The sequence below is a fragment of the Aptenodytes patagonicus genome, chromosome 6 (genome assembly GCF_965638725.1).
Source record: "Aptenodytes patagonicus chromosome 6, bAptPat1.pri.cur, whole genome shotgun sequence".
Classification (NCBI taxonomy): Eukaryota; Metazoa; Chordata; class Aves; order Sphenisciformes; family Spheniscidae; genus Aptenodytes; species Aptenodytes patagonicus.
In genome coordinates this window covers 62726318-62751768 of record NC_134954.1, presented here as the reverse complement: position 1 = coordinate 62751768, position 25451 = coordinate 62726318, and the positions used below count along the sequence as shown (strand labels likewise).

The 25451-nt window shown below is 44.9% G+C and overlaps 1 protein-coding gene across 10 annotated transcripts in view; it reads left to right on the top strand.

The window, feature by feature from the left end:
* Positions 1-25451, top strand: part of CLASP1 (cytoplasmic linker associated protein 1) — a 188947-nt gene that overhangs the window by 26243 nt on the left and 137253 nt on the right. The window lies entirely within an intron of this gene.

Genomic DNA, 25451 nt, shown 5'->3' with positions numbered 1-25451 from the left:
CATGCCCATGTGTGGGCTCTCCAGAGAGAGGATGTAATTTTGGATGAACACCACAGCTAATGTGGGAAAGATCTGTCTTATTTTTTTTAGTTTTAACTCTTGATATGCTTGTAATAACACTTATGCCTGTGTTACTTGTGTGCGTGTTAATAAGGATTAATTCACATTTGAATTTTGTTTCTTACAGAAATTTTTTCTGGGAGACATTCCTTTGAGGCTAACCTTTTAATAATAGGTAATCGGAGGGGGGTGGGTAACAAATCTTGTTTACTCTTTGGTTACAGAAGTCAGAGTATGTGATTGAAATTTATGATTTTCCCACTCCCCCTGTTTGAAGCTTTTGAATCTGTATTTCCTTGTGATAGTTTTGGTGGTTTTAAAGTAAAAACACATTGTTTCTTTTAACATGGTAGTTTTTAATAGTCAATTAAATGTGAATTTGTATTAAATTTTGGCTTCCGTGCCAGTTACTGTGGCATTGTGTGAATGTGGCATATTTGAAAGATGCTGTTTTGTATAAAGCTTTTACAAAATAGAAGATGGGGAAAAAAAATTCTTGGGCTATTACTTTTTTTTTTTTTTTACTGCCACAGGAATTGATATGAGAGCAACCCAAGCCCTCTCTGGTTGTTTGCAGTCTGGCTGGAGTGTACCAGTTTCCCACCTGTGATCTCTGGGCCATGTGGAACTTGGATTATCATTTAGGGAGCTATAAGATAACTTGAAGTGAGGCTGTTGCCTATGGGCTTACAATTTGCTCTCTAGAGATCCACATCCTTACTAGAAAGTATGTAGGTGCCTGTACATTTCAGAAGCTTGAAAACTATTGCATGAGAATCTTGGGGTGGGAGGGTCTTTTTTTGGCAGATGAGAAATGCTTATGTCTTTCTGCATTTTACTGTGGTGTATGCAATGTTTGTATCCGTAACAAAAAATAAATTGTTGGTCAGAATTCTTAGTTCTGATCTTCTTCAGATGTTAAATCAGATTAAGCCCTAATGCTGTTCCAGAATAAATGCTTTATTCATCGAGACTAATTGGTTTCAGTGCAGGAGGAACTGGTTGGGATTTCATGAACTGTATTACATAGGATATCAGATTAACTGACCTAATGAGCCCCTTCTGCTTCTAAAAATCTGTTATTGGTGCAAATAATGCAGGGTAAAGAGGTCATGGTCTTTGGCTGTGTTCTTTAAAATAATGTAGCTTGATGATAGACAGATAATGCTGTTTTCAATCAGTTTTTTTTTCTTCTCTTGTCCTTGCCGTTTCCTTTGCCCTTCCCAGATCAGCGGTGTGAGAAGGATGTTCCCTCTGCTTCCAGACAATGCTTGTTTTGACATCCTGTATTCTGCTCTTGGTTATCCTGGAGGAAATTTAGAATCTCATTTGACTTGAATAGAATCATTATAGGTATAAATGTCTCTGAGGAGAGCAGCTGACTAACCAACATTACAAGCTGGATTGTGATTTGGAATTAAGGCTTTGGTCATGAAGGGGTGTCCTTGTGCAGAAGGTTATTTGCTTGGGTTGATGCTGGGTGATCAGTCAGGGGGGTTGTGTCATCGTATTTGAAAGGGTTACTGTTCTGTAGCAAACAGAAGAGCTGAGAATGAGGTGTTTGGAAGAGCCCATCAGCAGATACTTGGTTGTCCCAGGACCTGCAGTAGGGTCCAGATTCTTGCAAGAACTTGAGTTGCATCCTGTTCCTTTGCATTGAGGCTTCAGGCTTGGCAGGGAGGGAGATAGGGATTGAATGCAGGTAAGGCTGGGAGGGCTCCTTTGCCACAAGATCATCATCTCTTTCTTGCTGACAGGTTCAGTGTTTATGGATGACACACTTAAACTGCATATGGATATTGTTTTCATCTTTGCCTGTCTGTTTTGAATCTCTGCTATTCAGTGCTCATTTTGGGAACAGTTGCATACCTGTGAGATGGATCTTATTTTTTCCTTTTATCTGGCATCAAAAGATTAAAAGGAAACTTGAATAGAAGCATACACTCTTCATTTGACTTGCACAGCTAATTTTCTCCTTAGTGCAGTGAGCTCCAACTTGCTGCTGAAAGCAAGTTTGTGCACATGCACCAGGAGTCTGCAAGGGGAGAGTCAGGGGGAGATAAACGTTCTGTTCCAGGGGAGCTGTAGATCTCCTATTTTTTGATGCTCTTCTGTTAGTAATGAGCAATAAGTGATCTGTCTGCACTATGGACAGTGGAGCCTCACATGTTAGTCTTTATGTAGTTTTCTAGGCCTGGTGGGTCTTAGACTGTGGTGATGGCCCATGCCTTGTGTAGTGTCTTCTTTCAGTACGGGCCATATTTGTCTAGAATATTTGGGTTGGAGCATTTAATAGACTCCGTCAATGCAGATAATGCTATTTGATGCCCGATGTCTAAAGCCTTCGCTAGAACTAATCTGTATAAAACTTCCTGGAAGTCCTGCTTGTTAGGAGGAACCCCCTGCTTCTCCCCTGATCTTGCAAGATCTGATTTAGAAATATTTAATGCATGTTTTTCCCTACGTATACTGTAAATAGTTGGTTTGGAGATTCACTGCTCTTCTGATTGGCATAGTTAATGATACACATATCCTGAAAGTCTTTGATGCTAGATCAAAAGAAAATAAAATTATTTTTGGAAGGATGAGATTAATATAAATTTTTAAATTCTGTAGTGCTTTTCATGCAAAAGGATCTGGAATTACTTTTCAGACCAACAAAATGGTTAAACCCATCATTGAAGCATGCTGCTTTTACCCGCTTGAACAATAAACTTGGCACAAATGTGTTGCTTTCTGTCAAGGGAATAGGATTGCTTTAAATATTGATGCTATGTTCTTTAGTCACCAGGCATTAAGGCAGAGGTTGTATTTAGTTCCTAGTTCACAGATAAAGTAGCAAGGCGATACTACAGGGAAAACTTGGCAATGGGCTAGTGAATTTTAGTACTCTTTGGCCTCTGAACTAGTCACTGGGCTGCCGGTGAAGTGCGGAACAGGTCTGGAAGCTCAGCTCACAGCACATCAAATGGAGCTTCCAAAAGAGGCGTGGGAGAATGGCTTTCCTCTCTGACAGCTCTTACCTCGTGGCTGGGCTGAGGGTAGGCCCTGCTGTACCGTATGCCCTGCTGAGCCCTGCTGAGCTGCGTCCCTGTTTCAGTTGTGGTGGTCCTGATGGCCATGTGTTCCTGTGGCAGGCAGGTGCCACAAGCCTATGGGAGCTAGGTTCCTGCCTGATGTCCTTCCTCCCTTTACAAGCAGGAGCTTGCTCTGATTCTTGCGGGTAGCCGGAACAGTCCTTTGCTCTCAGATACGATGTTCTCCAAACTGTTTTAGCAGAAGGTCTCTTTAATTAAAAAACCCCCAACCCCCCAAAAAAACCAAACCCAAGGCTAGGCTGGAGTTAAGACTATGCCTCTCCTGCTTTCTTTGACTAGACTTTTATAATTTTTCTTTCCCACTCAATATTTCTGGAGCTACAGAAATCAGACCTTGTGGGACTTGGATAGAAAGTAGTGCAGGGTACTTGCAGTGTACCTTGCCTCCCTTCTGCTCTCCGAATGGAAAAGAAACTGTCCTGCAGATATAAGAGTATTTGCCAAAACAGTAGTAGAGAGGTTCTTTCTCACTGTCTCCTGCTTCACGTGGAGAAGTTCTTCCTTCTTTCCTATCCCCTGTTTGTTTCAGCAGCAGTTGCATTAGGTAGCTTGGCTCCTGGGGCACATTGCTGTTGCTCTGCCTGCAGTCTCTGCCCACCACAGCTCTGGCAGCCTGAAGCTTTTACGTACCAACCTGGTTTGGAGCTTCCTTGGCCTGCTGTGATGTGACTGACCACAAGAGCCTGGTGTGCAGTATTGTCACCTCCATTTAGAGGGAGAGAAACAGAACCAGTATTAGGAAAACGCTTGTACCAGACACGGTGGGAGGGAGCCCTCCTCTGTCTGTATGACTGAAGTTAGGCTGGCAGGCAAGGTGACTGTAGTGGAGAGGAAATCCCTGGTTATTTTTCACAGTCTTTATTTTCTGCGTTATGTTTCTATGAAGCTGTAAGTCACTCCCAAAAGAATGGAGGCTGTTCCACAAAATCCTGTTGAGAAGGATTCCTCACTGTGTGGAAGAGGGGCTGGGTGGGTTGCTTGCTAGCCTTGCCCCTTTAGATATAAGAACATGATTAAACTATTGCAGCTGGGTTTTGTGTGTGTCTGAAGATTACAATTACAGGTTAGAGACCATATGTCTGGGTGGCTGAACTGTGAGCAACTGAGTGGGAACTGGGTTTCTGCTGGTGTAAAGGTTTGCTGGGAAAGCAGATGCCTTTGCAGGGATTAGCTCCGGGGAAAAAGGTGTTTTCTCTCTTGCCTTGTATATGCAGGTGCTCTAGCTAATGCCACATGCAGATGCTTCTTGTTCCAGGTTACTGATGCGTTGTTCCCCCAGGTCTCAAGGAGGATGTTTAAAGAAGGGAGAAGTGTATTGGCAGGATTCAGTTGCTGGGTTTGATCTGGTCTCCCAGTTCCTAAAACCACCACAGTGAATTCACTCAGGAGCCACAGGAAGGGCTTAGTTGCTGCTGAGCTGGCAGCCTTAGCAGCAGTTAATTGCAATTATGTCTCCAGTATTTTGGGCTCTTGGAAAATGACTAGAGGGCAGAGCCTTGCCATTTTCCCTTTCCTGAACATATTGCATGGTCTAGGTTTGAAAGAAGAAAACTTCTCTTGCAGATCCCTGTAAGCCAACTAGTACTGCTCCCAGTCTGGCCTATGAAGGAGCTGTGTGGATTTTATTTCATGTGAGTAAGAGTGATAGTGAAGAGTGGTTAATACTGAAGAGCCCGCCACTGACTCTTAGCTTGCAGCAAACCCTTTAGTTTCTGAGGCTGTAAAACAGAGGTGGTAATGACAAAATCCAGGTTTGCAAACCACAGGTCTGCACCACAACCAAGCTTTTCTGTGTAGGTAGTCAGAATAGCAGTCCAGAGTATTTCCAGGGTGGCTCATAGGATGAAGTCTTAGATACCTTGCAGACACCAGCAGACTTTTTTCGATTGTTTCTGTCCAGTCCTGTGGTGTTACAGGCAAAAAGGAGACACAGCCCATGCCTGTAGGAGGTTGTGCTCTGTGTTAGAGGAAGCAAGAGGAGGCACGGTTCCAGCAACAGTGCAGTGTGACCCACTTGCAAGTTTCTTGCCCATTTTGTTCATCTGCGTTCAGGGGAAAGCTCTGGAGAAAATCTGTTGGAGCATTCAGAGACTGCATATGACTTTAGGAAACCTTAACCACGAGCTAGACTGTGTGGTTTTTTTTTTTTCCCTTGTGGTTTTAAGATGAATAGGCATTGCAATAATGTGATACGAGTACTACATGTTAATGTGTATGACTAGTCTGTGGTAATGTGTTTTGGTGGTCTCTGCCTTTATGGTATTCAGGCTATCCATAGAAGAAGAAAAATCTCCTGAGATAAGGTTTTAAAATAAAGTTTCTCTTTCCGGATAACTTGGGCTGTTTAATATTCTCACTTGTATGAGGAGCAGTGAGTCTGTTTGCAAGGCCTGGGAGCACAGGTTGTGAACCTTACAGCCTGAGTCAGTGGAGATAGAAGGCTGGTGCTTCATGCAGGAACTGGGCTGTTACAGACTCAGGTTCAGCTGGCAGCTCTGCCACTGACTGACAGTATGCGGTGTCCAAGTGTATAATGTCTTTCCCTCCTCCTGAGTCTCTTCTCTGTTCTTCTGGGAAAATACTGTGCTTATTAAATTGAGGATACTGGCTGTGTAAGCCCATTGTAGTGATTTGAAACTGGGGGCTGATGTCAAGACCTCTGTAGTTGGGGGAGGATGACTAACTTAAGATCAGCTTGTTTCTTGCCCACTCCAGAGCCAGCAACTAAGGATGATGTGTGAATGCTTCCTAGCATAGACCTCACTTTGGGGGTTTATTCAGTGGTGGATCTTAACTACATAGAGGGAAGACACTTTCTATATCGTAAGGTTTGGGAAATTGTGCAAATTCCTTTTTTGACACACTTTCATACAATTTAATTTAAACTTGTCGTAATGAGCTAAAACACTACAAGCCTAAAGTGAATTTTATGTTGATCTGAGTGTCCTGGGGACTTTTTTACAAGGTTTAGCTCACTTAGTGTTGCGTAAATGGGTTCAATTTAGTTGGGAAAGGGGTGGTCTCTGTGTTATTCTGGCTTTAGTAGCAGGTCTTGCTGTGGCAAAGCAGCACAAGTGAGTCACACTGAGATGGAAACCAGGACAGAGCACGCTGAATATGCTAACCTTGATTCCCTTTCATGCAGTGTCCAGCATGTGTGGCCTGTGAAGTTAGATGTATGGGTGATTAGAAAGCTGTTCTGAATAGCAAAAAGTTTATTAAGACCTATTGTTTGCTGTTGAATGATGAATGTCACAAGTATGAGGAGTTTTATTGGGTCCTGGAGCAGCTCAGCATGATAGAATCCAAATGCCTTCTTGCATCTTGCTTGCAGCAGGGAGGAATCTCTTTCATGTTCTCTGTGAGCGAATGCTTCCGCAGTTTGTTCTTCCAAGAAATCTCATAACGTGCATGCTTCATATTTCTCAAAGCTGGTCCCAAAATAAATTTTGTCAAGAAGAAAATTCTATTTTTGTTTGTGTTTAAGTCGGGGTCAGTAGAGTTAGTTAAGGATCTTGCAGGGAAAGAAAGGATGGATATGGTTTTGGGTTTCAAACACGGGAGAAGGGAGTCTAAGGTTAACCTTAGCTTTTATATACTTCGTGGTTGTACGTTAATCTTGAGTTAAGCCAGTGTTGGAAAGTTTTGCTAACCAGGGTGTCAACCTTACCCTGGGGAGTAACTTCTATTTGCCAGTGTAACTTATGTCTACAGTGGATTGCTAGTAAGTCTATTGTCAGTTTGCCTTCTATTGTTCACAAAGGATGTTTACCAACTAGTAACATAACTTATTTTGCTGATGCTATATTTCTAATGGCAAGAAGGAAATTTTGAGGCTTTAAGTATCGTAATATAAGGGACTTCAGGAAATAGTCAAATCCAGTTTCTTGTTCACAGAAGACAACCAAATGTACCCAGATGTCTTCTGTCAGATGTTTATGCAACCTATGCTTAAAATACATCCTTTGAAGATTTCACAGCCTCCTGAATTAGTCTGTTCCAGTGCCCCTCATGCCCCTTCATGCTTAATTTCCTTTCTAGCTAATCTAAGAGGATTTCTCTTTATCCTTCTCCTGAAGGATATGGGAAAAGTTGATCACCACCCTTGTTCAAGTCCATGCTAGCAAAATCTCTTCAATGTCGTTTCCACTACAACTGTTTACCTGTCTGCCAAATGAGGCTAGTAGTTTGTGCTTTATTCTACAGTGTGTTGGCAGTTTTGTCTGTGGTAAGGCATCCTCTAATTGCTAGATCTGGCGTGATTCTGGCATGAGAGCACACTGCTCTTTTCATCCCAGAAAGGTGGTAAATTGAAGGGTAGAGAAGAACCACCTCACTGGCCTGTAGATAGATCTGCTCAAAGGCAGAGGCCTTGCTTATGCCTCCCTTTGAGGGATCATGTGTCCTTGGAGGTGTAACATCTTCATTATTTAACGAAGATTTCCTAAAGGAATCTTTAGCCATTTTACGCTAGCTGTTCTGGCTTCCAGCTCCACTTCTGTAGCAGTGTCATTAACAAAGAGGAGATGGGGGGGAAATATGGGATGAAGCTTTAAAGGCATTGTTGTGGGCAGAGATACTTCTTGTAATCTCTAGAAAGGCACAGCATGTGGCAAGGAAAAGAGCACGCTGGCAGATGGGGTGAGTGCAGCTACAGTCACACCAAGGAGACAGTGTTGTGAAGTTTTATGCTGTGGCAGACAAGTGGGTCACAATGTTGATTTGTCACCCTGGGTAGGAACTTCTGCTGCGATCAAGAATGTGATGATGCGAATTAAAGGCATTTCTGGGGAGGGGATCAGTAGAAGGAGGTAGGATCGATCTGAGTGCACAAAGAATTTTGCCCTTGGAGACAGAGGGCTAAAGTCAGTCTCCTCTGGGTTGAACTTCTTGCATGTACAGCCTGGAAAGCAACAGTGGAGAAGAGAAATGGTCTTTGAGGCTTGTTCTCTTGGCTACAGCAAAAGTGTCCTGCACAAGTCAGCTGGGCTGTAGTTTCCCTTGGTGGTCATTGTGCTTATAATGTGTCTTACAGTCATCTGAGATACATGGCAGAAGTGACTGATGGTGTTAACGGTACTTTGGCTTTGGTTTGTGACTCTGTCCATTTAGCGGTCGTAGTCTTTCCTATCCATTTCTTGGTGGAGCTACCTTTTTGGTATTCCTGGTTAGCTTTGCAGCCTGAGGAAGAATTTACCTTGCATGTGCACTGAGGCTGAACTGCAGCATGCTGCTGTATTGAGAGGCCAAATGAATATAGTGAGAGCTTGAAAGGAGCAAGCGATGGCTTTTAGGCCTGCCTCAAGTTCCTGAATGGTAATTACGTGAGCAGAAAACTGGTTTGACTTGTGCTCATCTGCTTTAACTTGGTGGGGCAGGAGAGCTGCAGCATGTCTGTCAGCTCCCTCCTGAGTGTGGCATGTGCTGGGCTTGCTCTTTGCTTAGCATGGTTGTGGGGGCAGCTATGTCCAGGGAGCAGAGGCTGTGGAGGTTTGAAGTTCAAAATACTCCAGCCATGGTCTGTCAGTTAATTAGCTGGCTTCAGATTCTGGGTTTATGCTAGTCTGATGGGTCAGAATCTGGCCTGTAGCAGCAAATCTGAACTCCTTACCTTTGGTTGATTAAAAAAAAGTCAAGATACATCAAGAAATGGTGCAGGGCCCGCACATCTCTTGCAGTTCCTTTCTTTAAAGAAAGAGTTAATGAAGAATCTATGTTTTGCTTCCATGTTGCTTTGTGTTTGTGGCATCTTCTTTGATGTATGAATTTGAAGACAAGGAACAGAATGTATATGTGTGTGCTCAAAAAATTTCAAGTCCTTTGAAGGAGGGAGGAGAAATATCTTTAAATGGTGATGTGAGTGTATGAGTAGCTCTGCATGGATTTTTTTTCTGCATGTATAGATTTTAGGCTGAACTTTGTTTGTAACTGGACTGCATGCTGGCACAATCCCAACACTGCAGGTAGATGTATATGAAGTAGCCAAATAATACTTCTTTCCAACATACAGACAGTACTGCTAGACCTCAGTGTGACAAGTTTACAATAGTAATAATGCTCTGTAGTTCCAGATGAGGATATGAAAGCTCTTGAAAAACACTAGTTTGTATTTCCTATCTTGCTGGGGTGTAGGAAGGTGCTGTTAGCCTACAGGAGGAAAAAGATGAAGGGCAAGAAGAGGCGTAACTGTAGCTGTAGCCCCTTCTTAATCAGTTGGTGGTCATTTTGTGGAAGATTTAGCAACTGATTTGCTTGAATTTTCTTACAACATCTGTGCTGAAGAAAAAGCAGCCACTTGATCTTTAACCTGCACCACAAGCCGTGTTATCAGGAAAGCATGTTATGTTTCTTAGTGTTATCCTTGGGCATCACCATAACTTAACTCCTCTTTCTCTAAATGGTGTTTTCTAGTCTGACACGGTTACTATCTGTGACAGTCAATCTCCTGTTCTTCTGAAATAGTCCCTGTGCTGTAGGCTGCTAGAGACTTGCCAGCAGCAATCCCTCCTCCTTCCTGAACAAAGTTTGGTGTTGACACAGGCTGAGAGAGAGGAATAGTAATTGGAGCCTATCACTGTGTGTGACTTTGAACTTTTTACTTTTATCAGATGATGTCAAGTTAAACAAAACCTCCTAGATAAATAAACCAAAAGCCCAATGCCGTTTCTTTGCTGAAGAGAATGTACCAATTCCTGCTATGGCTGGCAATATTTGAACTTGACATGTGTGTGCTGATCTTGCTGCCTGATCCATGTCTCACGTCCTTTATATCTGCATGAAACCCTGTTGAAGTTCAAGATTGTTATGGATCAGATCATGTAGCTGGAGTCTTCGGGGGCTACAAATTGTTGCCTGGCTTATACCACTGTACCTAGAGAAGGATTAACAGAATAAAATCGGTTTTGCTGTTTCACAGTCTGCCGGCAAGGTCTTATTGGTGGTGACACAGAAGCTCACTAAATCAATTAATGAATTGGAAGGGCTGCTTCTAACTAGAACATATAAAACTATTTCAAGTTTTAATGAATGTTTGAAGTCAATGACAGCTGAAGGCCTATATGTTAAGAATGAAGTAAAACAAAATGCTTTGTAGAAATGTGACCAACCTGATATAATTTTGAGCAGTGGGGTGGGGATGGCGTTGAACTAGTTGGCCTTTGGAGACCCCTTCTAACCCCATTTTATTGGTGAGCCCTATTCTTATGTTAAAGGCTAAAGAGCTATTGTGTCTTCTAACTCCATACAGAATGTGCAGTAGGGCTGGATGGGAGGAAACAATGCAGCATCCTTTTCCTATCAGGTTAACAATGGCACAGTATCTTGTCCAGCATTGTGTCTATCTTGTTTCAGAATTCACGAGACATCAGGTTTTGGTTCTGGAGTTCTCAGAATTGCTATGCTTTCCCTTCTGCGTAAAAGATGTTACTTAATACTAATGGGGCACTTTAGTTTGGAATAGTTGCATCAAAGTCAAGAAACCACTTCTGAAGCTACAGGAGCAGGAAGGCTTGTATAACTTCCAACCTGTATGAATAAAAAGAGATGAGATGGCATAGAATGAAGAGGTTTCAAAGATGTGAAGGGCACATTTTTAGAGGTATTGGTGCTGCTGATTTCAGTTTAAGCTGGCACCTAATTTGTGCTTTAGAAAATTCCACCAAGCCTCCTTTACAATCCTAGAGGGGGAAAAAAAAAAATCCACCTTTGAACCTGCCTGTGATGACAGGGGACAGCTGTGTCTCTTGAGTCTCTTCCTTGGCAAATTACAAACATTTCTACATTTCTTTAAAAATCGACAGTATTTTTAGAAGGAACAATTTGAAAAAAATTGGAAAGTTGTTGTTCCCTTCCCCTTCTGAGGTGAAATGTAACTTGCATCCAGCAGGTTGCATTTGTTCTTCAAAGTTGCTTTTCAGTGTTGCTTCAGGTTACTGCAGTGTTGGGGTGAAAAAAGTGTTCCCTCCACCTGAAGCATGGCCCAGCCTCTTTTACTAAGCTATATTCAGACTCTTTAAGTTTTTGCATTTTTATAAAGGTATGCTGTGCTATTAACTGTTTGCATAAATATATAGTATATCCTGTTCAGCAGAAAGTTAGAAGGCTGTTCTTGTTAACAAGCATCCAGTTAGAACAAACCTCTTTGAGAAAATAACTGAATTGCAAAGCAAGGCAACTGATCATCTAAAATGATGATCAAAATGGTTATTTAAACACTTGATTCAGCTTACCCTTTGTTGTGTTGAAAATAATGATGAGAGTTGTGAAGGAGAGAAGAACATGGTAAAAACATTGCGAAAGATGAGTAGAGCCTGTCCAGGAGGTACCTGCTTTGTCTGGCTGTGCTTTCTCAGGGTGTCAGCTGTTTGTATAGCCTGTGCTGAACTGGGTGGCTTCTTGTATTACATTTATAGCTTCTGTTCCTCTGATGTATTTCAGTTTCTTAAGAGTTCCATTTAAGATAATTAATCCAAGACCTAATGATTTAGTTGAACATTTAATTAATTCCGTTCTTGTATTAATCCACAAGAATTTGTGGGAGCCTCTAATGTGAGGGATGCTTATTTGTGTAGCTGCAGTGCTAGAGCATTGATAGGAACTATTTTCCTGACTTGTTTAAATGTGTTTCTAGAGCTGGATATAGAAGCCAAAATATATGTGGTTTGTCCCTATAATTTTCCAATTTTTTTTCCACTTGTGCTATCAGCTGCCCAGATGGCTTATTCTTTTCCCTTAAGAAAATGCTGGCTCCTTCAAGCAATGCAGGATGAAGAATTCCCTTTTCTTCCCTTGAGGTGTCTGTGTGTTGGGTTTTGGTTTTTCTTTTTTCCTTTTGTTTTCTGTAAAGTGTCTCACCAGTTTAACAGCTCTGGAGACTGGAGTGCTTCAGCCACAGGAACAGACACAGCATGAGTACTGGTTGAGCTGAGTCTTACGAGTGTCAGCTCACCCTTCTCTCAGGTTGGGTCTTGAACCAGCTATTGCCAGGCTGCTTGCCTAGGTCTGCCTGTGTCTGGGCTTCCACAGGTGCCAATTGCATGAGTTTTGTGTAGCAGTAGGTTTCCAACAGGACTACGATAGCCAGTATAACTCTTTCCAGGCAGATTTTGTTGAACAGCTGTCCTGTGGTGACGACTGTCACCCATTTCAGACCTGGAATATCAGGTGAGTAGGATAATGTGGAGCGTTATATGTATGGAATTGTGTTTTCCACACAGCTTGTTAGAAAAGCCACAAGTACGCAGCTGAACTGCAGCGCAAGTACATAGTGCTTGGTGCACGTGTTCTGCTCCAGAGCAGTTTTGCAGACATCTGCAGCCTCTAAGTGCCAAGGCAAGAAATCTACCCTTGCCTGCGTGTGGGTGTCTCAGACCCTAGATACTTGTGGATAGCTAGCTTGCCTGAGATAGCAAAAGCTTTTCGGGTTTCTGACCGCATGCTGTGCACCGATGTGGCCCAAGGGTATGCCCTAATTTAGATGCATTGTGCTTCACTATGCTGTCATATAATTGAGTATCTGTTAGAAACAACTAAAAAGGCGTCTGTTTTCAGTCTGAGGGAAGAAAACAGATGTTTTATTCTCTTGTGAGAGCTCAGTAGAGTGAGGCTTCAGCTGTTCCTCCAGATCTCAATGATGACAGCCAAAAAGGCAAAGGGACAGACGCGTAAGTCAAAAGGAGTTGAGGAGAGGAACATATTTAAGGAGGAGAAGAATGCTTATTTCCTGTGTGTTAAGTGGCATGTGGGGTTTAGTTCTGGAGCATGTGGAAAGCATTGCCCTCAAAGTTAGCATTAGCTTTTAAATGGGCAGACAGAGTATCTATTTCATTGTGATTGCTGTTTCCTAGGCCAGATAGATCAAATTCTTGGAAGATATCTACTTGCCAGAAGTTAAGATATTAAAAATGATGCCTGAATTGATTAAGAGCTGTGCTGAGAGCTTGGTGTGAGAGCGCCATAGTTGCCAGAGGCTTGCATCAGTTACAGACTGGTTGGAGTGGCTGAGCCAGATGCTGTGTAAGAGGTCTGCAGGATGCTAGGCCTGGGCCAGTTGTGTCACTTCTCAGTTGGATGTCCCTGGCTCCTTGCAGAGAGTGCACGGTGGCAGCTGCCCAGCTTGCAGATGGGTACTGGTACATATCTGCTGATGTGAGGTCTGGTTCTACCTGCGTAGGCACATTCAGGTGAGCAGGACAGGGCTGGGACTGTCCCTTTCTGTGTTTCTGTGGCACTTGGTTTTCTGGGGTCCTGGTTTCAGCTGGAGTCACTGGTATAGCACTGGTAGTAAACCTCTGGAAGCTTTCCCTTTAAGTTGTTTGACATGCATTGAAAAACAGCATTTAAGTGTACCTTGGGGGACTAAGAGAACGATAAAAGAAGAAACTGATGTAGTCAACAGTCTAAACCAGTAGCTCTGTCTTCACTGACCTGTCTTGACAGTACCAAATAGTAAGCTGTGGGAAGCATCACATTTGCTGTATGGGTGTGCTTGTGGCTGCTGTGGATGCTGGGTTAGATCTAGCTCAGGTGCACTCCTACTGGTGTAGGAAAGACAGAAGTATTTTAACCTATGCCTCTAAGGGTCATCCTCTGGGCTTTCCTGAATGGGTCAGAAAGGTGTTTGAAATGCACTGGCTCCTCTCCAAGGCTTGTTTGTGAAGGAAGACCTTGTGACGTACTGCTGAAGACTTCCCTTGAGGGTAGTGCTTGCCAATACTGCGTGGGTCACTGCAGCTTCACCAGCCCTAAGGGGATGGGAACAGAAGGTGTAGGTCCAGCAAAGAAGGGCAGCATGTGTTGAGAGATCCTCTATACTTGAAAATGATGCTGCTTAGTCTCAGAGGCTGGTTTCTTTGTGCTTCTCAGCACATTTGGCTCTTTCCTTCATGTATCAGGGTCCCACTTGGTTCTGAAATCTCTTGAAACCCTGAATTTTAGTTTTGTCACACAAGGTGTTGAAATAATCTCATCTTGTGATGCTGGGCACTGGAAGAGCTGTCCCTGAATTATGAACAGCACTTGTTGGGCCTGTCATGTAAAACTTGCCTGAAGATCTGCAGGACATGCTGCAAGAGCATGTTTTTGTGTAGGTTTTTTTTAATGGAAAGCTTTGTTTGGATTCTCTTGTTTGTGAGCTGCTGTGTATGCTGCTGGGACAGCCAGCTCTGTCCTAGCCTCACCCTATGGGTTGTGTCTGCATTGAGAGGTGATTTTCTTTGGCTGCGAATTTATATTGTCTTATGGTTGCAGGTGAGAAGAACATAAGCAGCCTTTTTCTTTCACTTTCTGTGGTTAAGTGTAGTCTGACTTTCACCTTTTCTTCCAGCTGCACTCTCCAGCATAGTACTTAGTGGTGTTCTTTCTAAATAGTTGAACCTTTTGGGTTCTTTGGGAGCTATAAAATCAGTTGCTTATATACTTGACTGTTAGAGCACCACAGTGCTAACGGCACTTTCCAGCAGTTCTTAGCAATGGAAAGTGAAGAAAGGACTCTTCAGGCAGAAACTGAGGGGGAATTCCAGGTAGGGATTTTGTAATTACTGACGATGGAATTTAGACAGGATGCAGAAGCTATTGCCCTTGTTTTAAGAGGTTGTTAAAGGCTTTCCGTGTGGCCAGTTGGTCAGAGCTTCAGCTCTTACAGCCTCCTCTGGGTGAGAAGGTTTCAGTGGGCTAAAGAAGCAGCTTTGCAGGAATCTGATTCCTGCTGAAGTGATGCTTCCCTCTATGGAGGAAGCATTCCCTCCTGCTACCTGTGTCCCCTTTCTTTACCTAGCATCCATCTCTTCACTTGGGCTATTGTCTTTCTTCCTGCAGCTAACAAAGACATCTTGAACCTTTCTTCTCCTTTTCTCAGTGGAGTTCTTTGTTGTTGTACTATTAGGATGTTGTGGATTATGTCTGGAGACTTTTCAAGGATGTAGGAGTGTATGGTAGTTGCTGAGCAGGCAGTCTGACTGCGCAGGGCTGGGAGCTGTGGTGGAAGCTTCAGGTCTTAAGGTGTTTCCAGAGTTTTGCAAAGGCTGTGACTACTGAAAATGCTATTGCGCTCTTAATTGCATGTGTTCTTTTCTTCCCAAACAAGGCAAAAAAAGCTTCATTAGCTGTGATCTAGCAAGAGATGTCAGCATCTGGTAACTACCCTCTACCCTACTTGTTAGCTTCTATTGACTCCTCACCACAGTGGCCGCTTGGCCTCCCTGAGCGATCCCCGGCTTTTTTTCACATTACCAGCAGGTAGTGGGTCTTGGCTGTGTTTGCACCTATTTGGTGTCCTCCTCATGAGGCTGTCCATGTGGCCTGTCATCACTGCTTCGCTGGATTGCTGTTCCTCATAAAAGCTTATATTGAATGGTGTAATCTGGAAGTGCAGGTGTGCAGAGGTGTGGGAACTAGTGGTCAAGGGGGGTAGCTGGATATTTGAGCATCCTCACAATTCTCACTACTCTTCTTGAGCCCTAAGGGAGCAGAGAGGACTGTGGGTGATTATCTGCTAGGTTGTGTGTTTGCCTTGTTTTTTGCAGATGCTGTCTAAACCCTCAGAAGCACTTCTGTTTCAATTTTAAAATGTGCTGAGCACTTTCTATTCCTGTAGGTGTTAGAGATGGCATCGGGGTGAGCGCTTCTGTGTTGGGAGCTTTGAGGTGCCCCAGCTAATATGGTTCTGCCTAAAGGCGGATTAGTAGTGTGATTTCTCCCTTTCTCCATGCACTGTAGCAGGCTTTTGCCTCTAATGGAAGGGAAAACACTTTTATTAAGTAAACCAACCTGGTCTGTTAAGGCACATGGCTACACTAGCAATTTACTAGTTGCCATAATAAAGGCTTTTATTTTTCCAATGAAAAACAAAGCTGGGCATTGCAATGCCTTATTTTCCTTTCCCTGACATTCTTGTTGCTTTTCTGTGAGAGATCCTAGCACTCGCTGTATGGTGCTTCATTTTGCTTTGAGCTCCCGAGATGCAACTTGTCACCAAAGCTACAAGCTCATTCAAGGATGTGGTGGGCCTGATCCCCAGCTGACGCACACAGGCATGATCTCATCGGTGCTCACAGAGCTACGTCCATTTTTCCTTACTGGCTGAGGACCTGGCTGTAAGTGTAAGTGCTCAGCTGGGGGCAATGGAAATGTACAGAATAGTGGCAGTGTTTTGTGACTAAGGTAAACTGCTTTGTGGTGAGGAAACAAAGGCAATAGCAGTTGACAGTGCAGGTGTTTGATTTTGATGTTTTATGTGAAGACACTAAGCATTGAGTATTGCCATGCAGATATCCATACCTGTAAGTTGCTGCAAAAACAGGACTACCTTCTTGCAACAATGTTTGCTGCTGCTGGTTTTCAGTGTTCAGGGGTAATTGGGACAGGAAAGTGTGATTTAAATTGGGACTCTGCCTTCAACTGCAAGGTCTCCTGATGTATTGCCACAAGTGCTGCTTCCCTGGAGACTGAGCATGGACTGTAGTTTGTGTCAGTAGTGATTTACCTGCTGTGCTGTCCAGAGTGTTGACCTTGCTTGGGCTAGAAAAGCCACCTGTGCTCCACAGTAGTGACTCTGCAACTTGTGATTCCCTCTGTGTCTTTTGGACAGAGCCCAGCGGTTACATGCTGCTCCTTCTCATCATGGTGATGTGCAACCACTCAAGGACCAATGCAGAATCTTTGCAAAAGAGGGTGAATTTGTTATTCTTGGGAGCTTACCCCTTCAATTCCACTGAGCAGAGGCAGGGCAGGGAGCAGTGTGGCTGGGGGCTGACTTGCTTCAGCTGCTTCACCTGGGACATACTTATCAGCTCTCCTGGAAGCAGATGTCTGCATTTCAGAATGATCATATTCTTTTAAGCATCTCCCCATTTTTCTTTGTGGAATTTCCGTAGTGATAACTTCTTGCCCTGTGGTGCATTTCCTTGATTTGCTTTGAATTTCTCATGTGTTCTACCAAGTCTCTAGCTCTTACATCAGGAGACAACTGGATTTTTGTTGGCTTTTTTTACTGGATCCAGAAAATAGTTCTTGGGGTTTTTTGCTTTTGCATAAAAAAGGTGTCCTTGTGTCCTAACAGTAGTTGTAAAAAATACATCCCTGTAGTGATCGTTTCTGACAACTTTTTCTCAATACCTCCAAACATTTAAATGACCTTAGTCCTTCTGGGATTTATTTCACTCTAGAGCTATGCATTATTTACTGAGTTGCTCATCTGTTCCCAGGTCTGTAAATGAAGGAGAACTTTCAATAACCAGGTTTTTGCTCATTTTACAAGTGCTGGTGGTGTCATTGGGTGTTTTGGTTCAGCTGTTTCCATCAGTGAGCCCTGGCAGGCAGTCACTTGTCACACAGGCTTTACTGTCCTTGATCACTGTCCCACCGTGCTGCACCACTGTAGCTTGGGTGAGTTGGCATCAAATAAGCTGGTCCCTGAATTTTGGGGTGAGCAGTGGTCCTTAATTCATAGCTACTGCTTCTTGATAGTTTTTACAAGCAGTAGTTTAAAAGTGCTGAGATGTGCTCTGAGCTCCATGTTATGCTAGAGCAGCGGGGGGATTAAGGAGATGGGCTGATTGTAGTTCTCCCTGCTCTTCCAGTCTTGGAAGACCTGTGGGAACTTGTGTTGCTCCTTTTGACGTACAAGTGAGGTGCTTGCCAGAGGCTCAAATGATTGGGACTGTAGCGTGGGAACTTTGCGATAGTACTGGTTGTCATCACTGTGAGGAAAGGAGACTCAGTTGAACTGCAGGGTCAGTATAGTCACAGGAGCACAGGGTAGTGTTGGCATGGAGGTGTAGGAAAGATAAATAGAATCATAGAATTGTTTAGGTTGGAAAAGACCTTTAAGATCATCAAGTCCAACCGTTAACCTAGCACTGCCAAGTCCACCACTAAATCATGTCCCAAAGCACCATATCTACATGTCTTTTAAATACCTCCAGGGACGTGACTCAACCACTTCCCTGGGCAGCCTGTCCCAATGCTTGACAACCCTTTTGGTGAAGAAATTTTTCCTCATGTCCAATCTAAACCTCCCCTGGCGCAACTTGAGGCCATTTCCTCTTGTCCTATCGCTTCTTACTTGGGAGAAGAGACTGACACCCACCTCGCTACAACCTCCTTTCAGGTAGTTGTAGAGAGCGATGAGGTCTCCCCTGAGCCTCCTTTTCTCCAGGCTAAACAACCCCAGTTCCCTCAGCCGCTCCTCATAAGACTTGTTCTCCAGACCTTTCACCAGCCTCGTTGCCCTTCTCTGGACACGCTCCAGCACCTCAATGTCCTTCTTGTAGTGAGGGGCCCAAAACTGAACACAGTATTCGAGGTGCGGCCTCACCAGTGCCGAGTACAGGGGCACGATCACTTCCCTACTCCTGCTGGCCACACTATTTCTGGTACAGGCCAGGATGCCATTGGCCTTCTTGGCCGCCTGGGCACACTGCTGGCTCATATTCAGCCAGCTGTTGACCAACACCTCCAGGTCCTTTTCCCCTGGGCAGATTTCCAGCCACTCTTCCCCACGCCTGTAGCATTGCATGGGGTTGTTGTGACCCAAGTGCAGGATCCGGCACTTGGCCTTGTTGAACCTCATACAATTGGCCTTGGCCCATCGATCCAGCTTGTCCAGGTCCCTCTGCAGAGCCTTCCTACCCTCGAGCAGATCAACACTCCCACCCAACTTGGTGTCGTCTGCAAACTTACTGAGGGTGCACTCGATCCCCTCATCCAGATCATTGATAAAGATATTGAACAAGGCCGGCCTCAAAACTGAGCCCTGGGGAACACCGCTGGTGTTCCCAACTGGATTTAACTTCATTCACTACAACTCTTTGGGCCTGGCCATCCAGCCAGTTTTTTACCCAGGGAAGAGTACGCCCGTCCAAGCTATGAGCAGCCAGTTTCTCCAGGAGAATGCTGTGGGAAAGGGTGTCAAAGGCCTTACTAAAGTCTAGGTAGACCACATCCACAGCCTTTCCCTCATCCACTAAGTGGGTCACCTAGTCATAGAAGGAGATCAGGTTAGTGAAGCAGGTCCTGCCTTTCATAAATCCATGCTGACTGGGCCTGATCACCTGGTTGTCCTGTGATGATGGCACTCAAGATAATCTGCTCCATAACCTTTCGTGGCACCGAGGTCAGGCTGACAGGCCTGTAGTTCCCCGGATCCTCCTTCCGGCCCTTCTTGTAGATGGGTGTCACATTTGCTAACCTCCAGCCAACTGGGATCTCCCCGGTTAGCCAGGACAGCTGATAAAGGATTGAAAGTGGTTTGGTGAGCACTTCGCCAGCTCCCTCAGTACCCTTGGGTGGATCCCATCCAGCCCCATAGACTTGTGTGTGACTAAGTGGTGGAGCAGGTTGCTAACCATTTCCCCTTGGATTATGGGGGCTTCATTCTGCTCCCTGTCCCTGTCTTCCAGCTCAGGGGGCTGGGTACCTGGAGAACAACTGGTCTTGCTATTAAAGACAGAGGCAAAGAAGGCATTAAGTACCTCAGCCTTTTCCTCATCCTATGTCACTACGTTTCCCCGTGTATCCAATAAAGCCCTCCTTTTCTTGCTAATGTATTTATAGAAACATTTTTTATAGTCTTTTACAGCAGTAGCCAGATTAAGTTCTAGTTGGGCTTTGGTCCTTCTAATTTTCTCCCTGCATAACCTCACGACATCCTTGTAGTTTTCCTGAGTTGCCTGCTCCTTCTTCCAAAGGCCATAAACTCTCCTTTTTTTTTTCCTGAGTTCCAGCCAAAGCTTTCTGTTCAGCCAGGCCGGTCTTCCCTGCTCACTTGTCTTTCCGCACATGGGGACAGCCTGCTCCTGCACCTTTAAGACTTCCTTCCTGGAGAATGTCCAGCCTTCCTGGACTCCTTTGCCCTTCAGGACTGTCCCCCAAGGGACTCTGTCAAACCAGTCTCATAAACAGGCCAAAGTCTGCCCTCCAGAAGTCCAGGGTAGCAGTTCTGCTGACCCCCCTCCTTACTTCTCCAAGAATTGAAATCTCTATTTCATGATCGCTATGCCCAAGACAGCCTCCAACCATCACATCACCCACAAGTCCTTCTCTGTTCACAAAGAACAGGTCCAGCGGGGCACCTTCCCTAGCTGGCTCACTCACCGGCCGTGTCGGGAAGTTGTCTTCCACACACTCCAGGATCCTCCTAGACTGTTTCCTCTCTGCTGTATTGTATTTCCAGCAGACATCTGGTAAGCTGAAGTCCCCCGCGAGAACAAGGGCTAGCGATTGTGAGACTTCTCCCAGCTGCTTATAGAATATTTCATCTGCCTCTTCCTCCTGGTTGGGTGGTCTATAACAGACTCCCACTGTGATATCTGCCTTGTTGGCCTCCCCCTGATTCTTACCCATAAACACTCAACCCTATCCTCACCATCATTAGGCTCTAGACAATCAAAACACTCTAATGTACAGGGCTACCTCACCGCCTCTCCTTCCTTGCCTATCCCTTCTGAAGAGCTTATAGCCATCCACTGCAGCACTCCAGTTGTGCGAGTCATCCCACCGTGTTTCTGTGACGGCAACTATATCATAGTTTTCCTGCTGCACAATGGCTTCCAGCTCCTCCTCTTTGTTGCCCGTGCTGCGTGCATTGGGGTAGATGCACTTCAGTTGGGCTATTGATCCCGCCACCTTTTTGAGGGGAGAAGCCCTAATTCCTACGTGGCCATTCTCAGGCATTTCCGTGGTTTCTAACACATCCATAACCCTTGCATCTTTGCTGCCGCATGGATCTCCATCCTCTGCGTCCACTGAGGGCAGACCGAAGGACCTTGCTAGCACACTGTCCCTCAAACATTGGTGTGCTGCCCCCAGGCTTATCTCTAGTGAGCCTGGTTTTCTCCCTTTCCCCCTTCAAATCTAGTTTAAAGCTCTTTCAATGAGCCCTGCTAACTCCTGTGCAAAGACCCTTTTCCCCCTTTGAGACAGGTGTACCCTGTCTGTCATCAGCAGGCCTGGTATTGTATAGACTGACCCATGATGGAAAAAAAACAAAATTCTGCTGGTGACACCAGGCTCGGAGCCAGTTATTGATATGTTGATCTATTCAGATCTATTGATCTGAAACAGGCTCTTCCTGTTTCTTCCCTCACCATTCCCTGCAACTGGAAGGATAGAGGAGAACACTACCTGTGTTCCTGATCCCTTGTTGCAACTTCATTGCTGCCTGCCTGAAAAATCAATAATGGATAATAATCTGAGGGAGGTACCAGGGTAAGAAGGCTCTCTCTTCACATCTTTAACCCGGGCCCCAGGGAGGCAGCAGACTTCCTTAAGAAGTGGGTCCGGTCTGCGTATTGGGCCTTCTGTTCCCTTCAGAAGGGAGTCTCCTATGACAATGATCCATCTTTTTTTCTTTATGGAAGCAGTTTTGACTTGCAGGATGACATTGAACAGAGCGTAGGAGTGAGGGGAGACCACAAGTAATGGAGATTTGGGAACCTGTCTGGGTGGAGATGTGCAGGGCAGTCAATACCTCCTGGATTTTCCTTTGAGATGGTGGCATGACAGAGATAGCATGAGCAGCCTGGGCTTTGCTTGCCTTTAGAGAGGGCTGTTGTCATGGGCCATCTTCATGGGCAGCAGGGGATGGATTCACAGCAGAGAAGGAAGACTGAGGCATCTCTAGATGTACTGCTGGGAGACGAGAAAAGGCCTTCAAACATGAGGTAGGAGAGACTGGGAAGAGGGATATAGAGATGAAAACTGTTGTGTGGTTTAAATCCTGCCAGGTCTGTTAAGCGTGCTGCTAGTCTGATTTGCTGAACAGTTGTATGCTGTGCTGTAAGGAGCCCCTCAGTGCTGATATTTCCCCGTGTACAGGATCTGGCCTCCCAGCTAGGGAAGGACAGAGTGCCAGGGATGTTCCTGACCCACTGTGACTGTTCTCAGACATAGGTACTGTCTGTGTTTGATCAGGTATTGCCTAGCGTAATTCCCTGTTCTGGGCAGAATAACTCTGATCAGCTGTATAGGAGTGCAGAAAAACACTCTGAAAGATTTCTGTAGCTCTTTTCCCCATTCTTTTAAATCCAAAGCAGATGCCTGGACTCTCATCAGTGTCTTAAAACAGAAGAAAAGTCACTATGAGACTGAAGTTCCAAACAGAGCAAATTCCCACATTAGTTAGTTAAACTTTCTAAATCTCAGATTTAGAAATCTGTCTGTAGATGATGAGAAATAAAAGGGGCATTTTTTCTCAAGTCATTCCAAGATATTGTGGTCCATGTTCCAATGGAAAAACTTACATCCAAACCATACAGCCAGTTTCTTGAGGCATTGCTGTATTGAATGAGAAATAAATGGCCCAGTGTCCAAAATTGTTTGTGGATTTTGAAGGTGGTGTCTGTGACAGAATGGATGGTGTCTCATGGATCTAGAGAAAGAACCCAGGAATAACTATTTCAAGTCTTCCCCCTGTTCAGCTCTTTGACCACAGCTTGTTGTCATGCCAGTAAAAGCAGTTGTGCTACTGTTGCTGCCTTCTTGTTTGCTGGTGTTGGTTTTGCAAATTATGTTGTATAGAATAGCTCATACGACCTGTGTCTGTACTAGGATCGTTGGGCTAGGGCGATGTACTCACGTTGCCAGTGCAGATTTGATCCTGTCTTGGAATGTGAAATGTTAATTGCTGGAACAGCAGGAGATGGACTCCTCCAGGGTGGTTGTGGTTATACTCGTGTGCTGGTGGAATACAGCAGTCAACATTTCATAAGCTAATTTCATGTTTCTCTGTCTGCCAGGAGTTTTATTATTGCTGTGCTGACCCAAAATACGTACCTGACTTCAAAACTAAATTTGCAAATGTCAGCTAACTTTAGCTCTTGCTTGGACTTGGGTGCCCAGTTCAGTTGTGATGGATGTTTCATGTCTTGAGGGATTGGAACTTCTCCCTGTCTGACTGATTAGCACTAGTCATCATGCAGACAGTGATGTGGGTCATTGGTGCTTGTCTCAGGCTTTTCAATGTGTAATCTGAAGTGTTCTCCTTTTTCACAAATATGTTGTTTACTTAAAATATGCAAGTGCTTCTCCATGTCTTTTATGAATCCAAAAGATTATCTAAGCAAGTGTTCAAAAAAAACCCCGGTTGAATTATCTTACAATTTATTTTTTTCATGTTGAGATTTAGAAGTCTGTCCTCCACCTCCCTTCCCTTCTCCAAGAAAGACCTCACAGGCAGACTCCGAAGTGAAATAGCCAAGCCATGTCACCACATACTGCAGGTGAGGAAACTGAGCTTGAAGCAAGCTGGTGACACAGCTGGGATAGAAACTGTATCTCCAGCATTCCCACTTGGGTCCCAAGCTGCCAGGTGTGGAAGGTCCAGCAGGAAGCCAGCAGAATGAAACCAGCATGTGAGGATGTGCTGCTCAGCCCATTGCTGATTCCCTGCGAGAGACACGGGATAAATGTTCATGCAGCAGCCACCACATCTCTGCTGCATGTGGCACGGTGCGGAGAGTGGAGGAAAGGGCTCATCTCTTCCCCACTACAGTCCGGAGCTGCCATGTTAGTGCAGGCTGTTGGGGTAGCCCGAGGCTGTGATTCACTCTGGTCACTTTGTGCTGGATTAGCTGGTGCTGGATCGTGCAGCTTGCTTTCTTGCCCTTTTATGGGAGTGTATTTAGGTGTGTCTTGTTTTAAGCTGTGTTGGATGCATTTATTTGTTTGCCATGCTTGGTGAGTGTTTACTGTTAGAGCAGATGATGATAGGCTGTCTGCTCTCTGATATGCGGAGCTGCCTGCAGGCCTTTCAATGTCACCCAGGTATTAAAGGACAGATGCTTTGAGTTCTTTGAAGTAAGTTTTTGATGACCTCTTCAAAAAAAAAAAAAGTATTTTCTCTATTGGGAAAGGCTGTGTTGCATCCTGGGAACTAACAAGAGCCTTGTTTACTGGGAATGATGGTGCCTTGAGACCTGGCAGTTGGAGGGAGGCAGGAGAAGTGCTTGCTGACAGCCCTTAGTGCCTACAGAAAGTACTCTGAGACATTACAAAGCAGCAGCAGATGCCAATTGAGCTGAATACTGGATGGCACAAATTGCTTTATTGACTGTCTTGGGGAACCTCAGGAGTCAAATAAGCGAAGCGGCAGAGCTGCAGACCTAGGGCTGTGCCACTGTGCGTTTCTGCAGTGGGTTTGGGAGACCCAAGATCACTCTTTTTGGGGCCTGTATAAAGTAGGGGGCTAAAAGCAGCAGCTACTGACCTGGTATTTTATCAGTTGAGGGCTGGGGACCTCTGTGGTACTAGAGATACTGGTGAGTTGAGTCCTACCTTGCTTGGAGCATGAAGCAAGACCTGTGCTGATGCAAAGGCCTGGAATAGCTCCGTAGTTATCATACTGCAGTGGTATCTGGAATTTCGGATGGAGAGCTGCCCTTCCCGTGCCTTGGTGTGGAGCAGTGCCCACCGGCTGACTTCCCCGGGGAGGGACGTGCTGCAAGATCCCAGCAACGGGGTGGCTGCTGACAGGGCCCATCGCTGCTCTGGCCCTGTGTGACAGTCTTCCTGCTCCTGAGGTTCCTCCTGGTCATCGGTGTGTGTTAATTCAGGCAGAGCTTGAGTAACTGCTTCAGTGGTACACTGGGGTGGGCTCTTCAGTGCAGTCAATCCAACGCAACAAGGGCTGGAATTCAATTCATTCTTCATTCATTTGCCAATCATGCACCTGGGTTTCTGTTATCTGTCTCTCTAATGGATCTGTTGGATCTCACTCCATACATGATTTCAACTTTCTACCTCTGACCTTCAGCAGTTTGAGGCAGGTGGCTTATCAGGGTTAATAAATGAATCCAGTGTGGTAGGGATCACCCCCAGTGGTGGTTTCCTCAATAGCTGTCTGAGCCACCACTGTAATCATTGTGCTAATTAGCTCTCCATTTCTATAAGCACAACAGCAAAGTCTCGGGAGGCTTAGCTCACCCTCCCTGTCTGATCCTGGGGGCAAACTGCAGGGTAACTGGCTATGTTTGCACTGTGCATATGTTTTCCTTTAATGTTTGTTATCTGTATTATCATGTTATCATGTAATGAGCTCCCCTCGCTCTTTCTGGCTTGCAGGCAGTTTGAAGAAGAGATGGATCCCTTCCTCTCCCGGGATCAGACTTATCCCCGGGGCACACCTCCGTAATTGTAGGCAGCACAATTACTTCTCTGTGCAGGATGCTGTTGTGATGGGACTCTGATCAGACAGCTGTGAATGATGACTGGCATTCAGAGTCCCAGTGACTGTTCTTAAAAGCATCTCTTGGCTAAATAGGATTTAAAGCCCATCCTCTTGCCGGGGTTCTGCTGCCA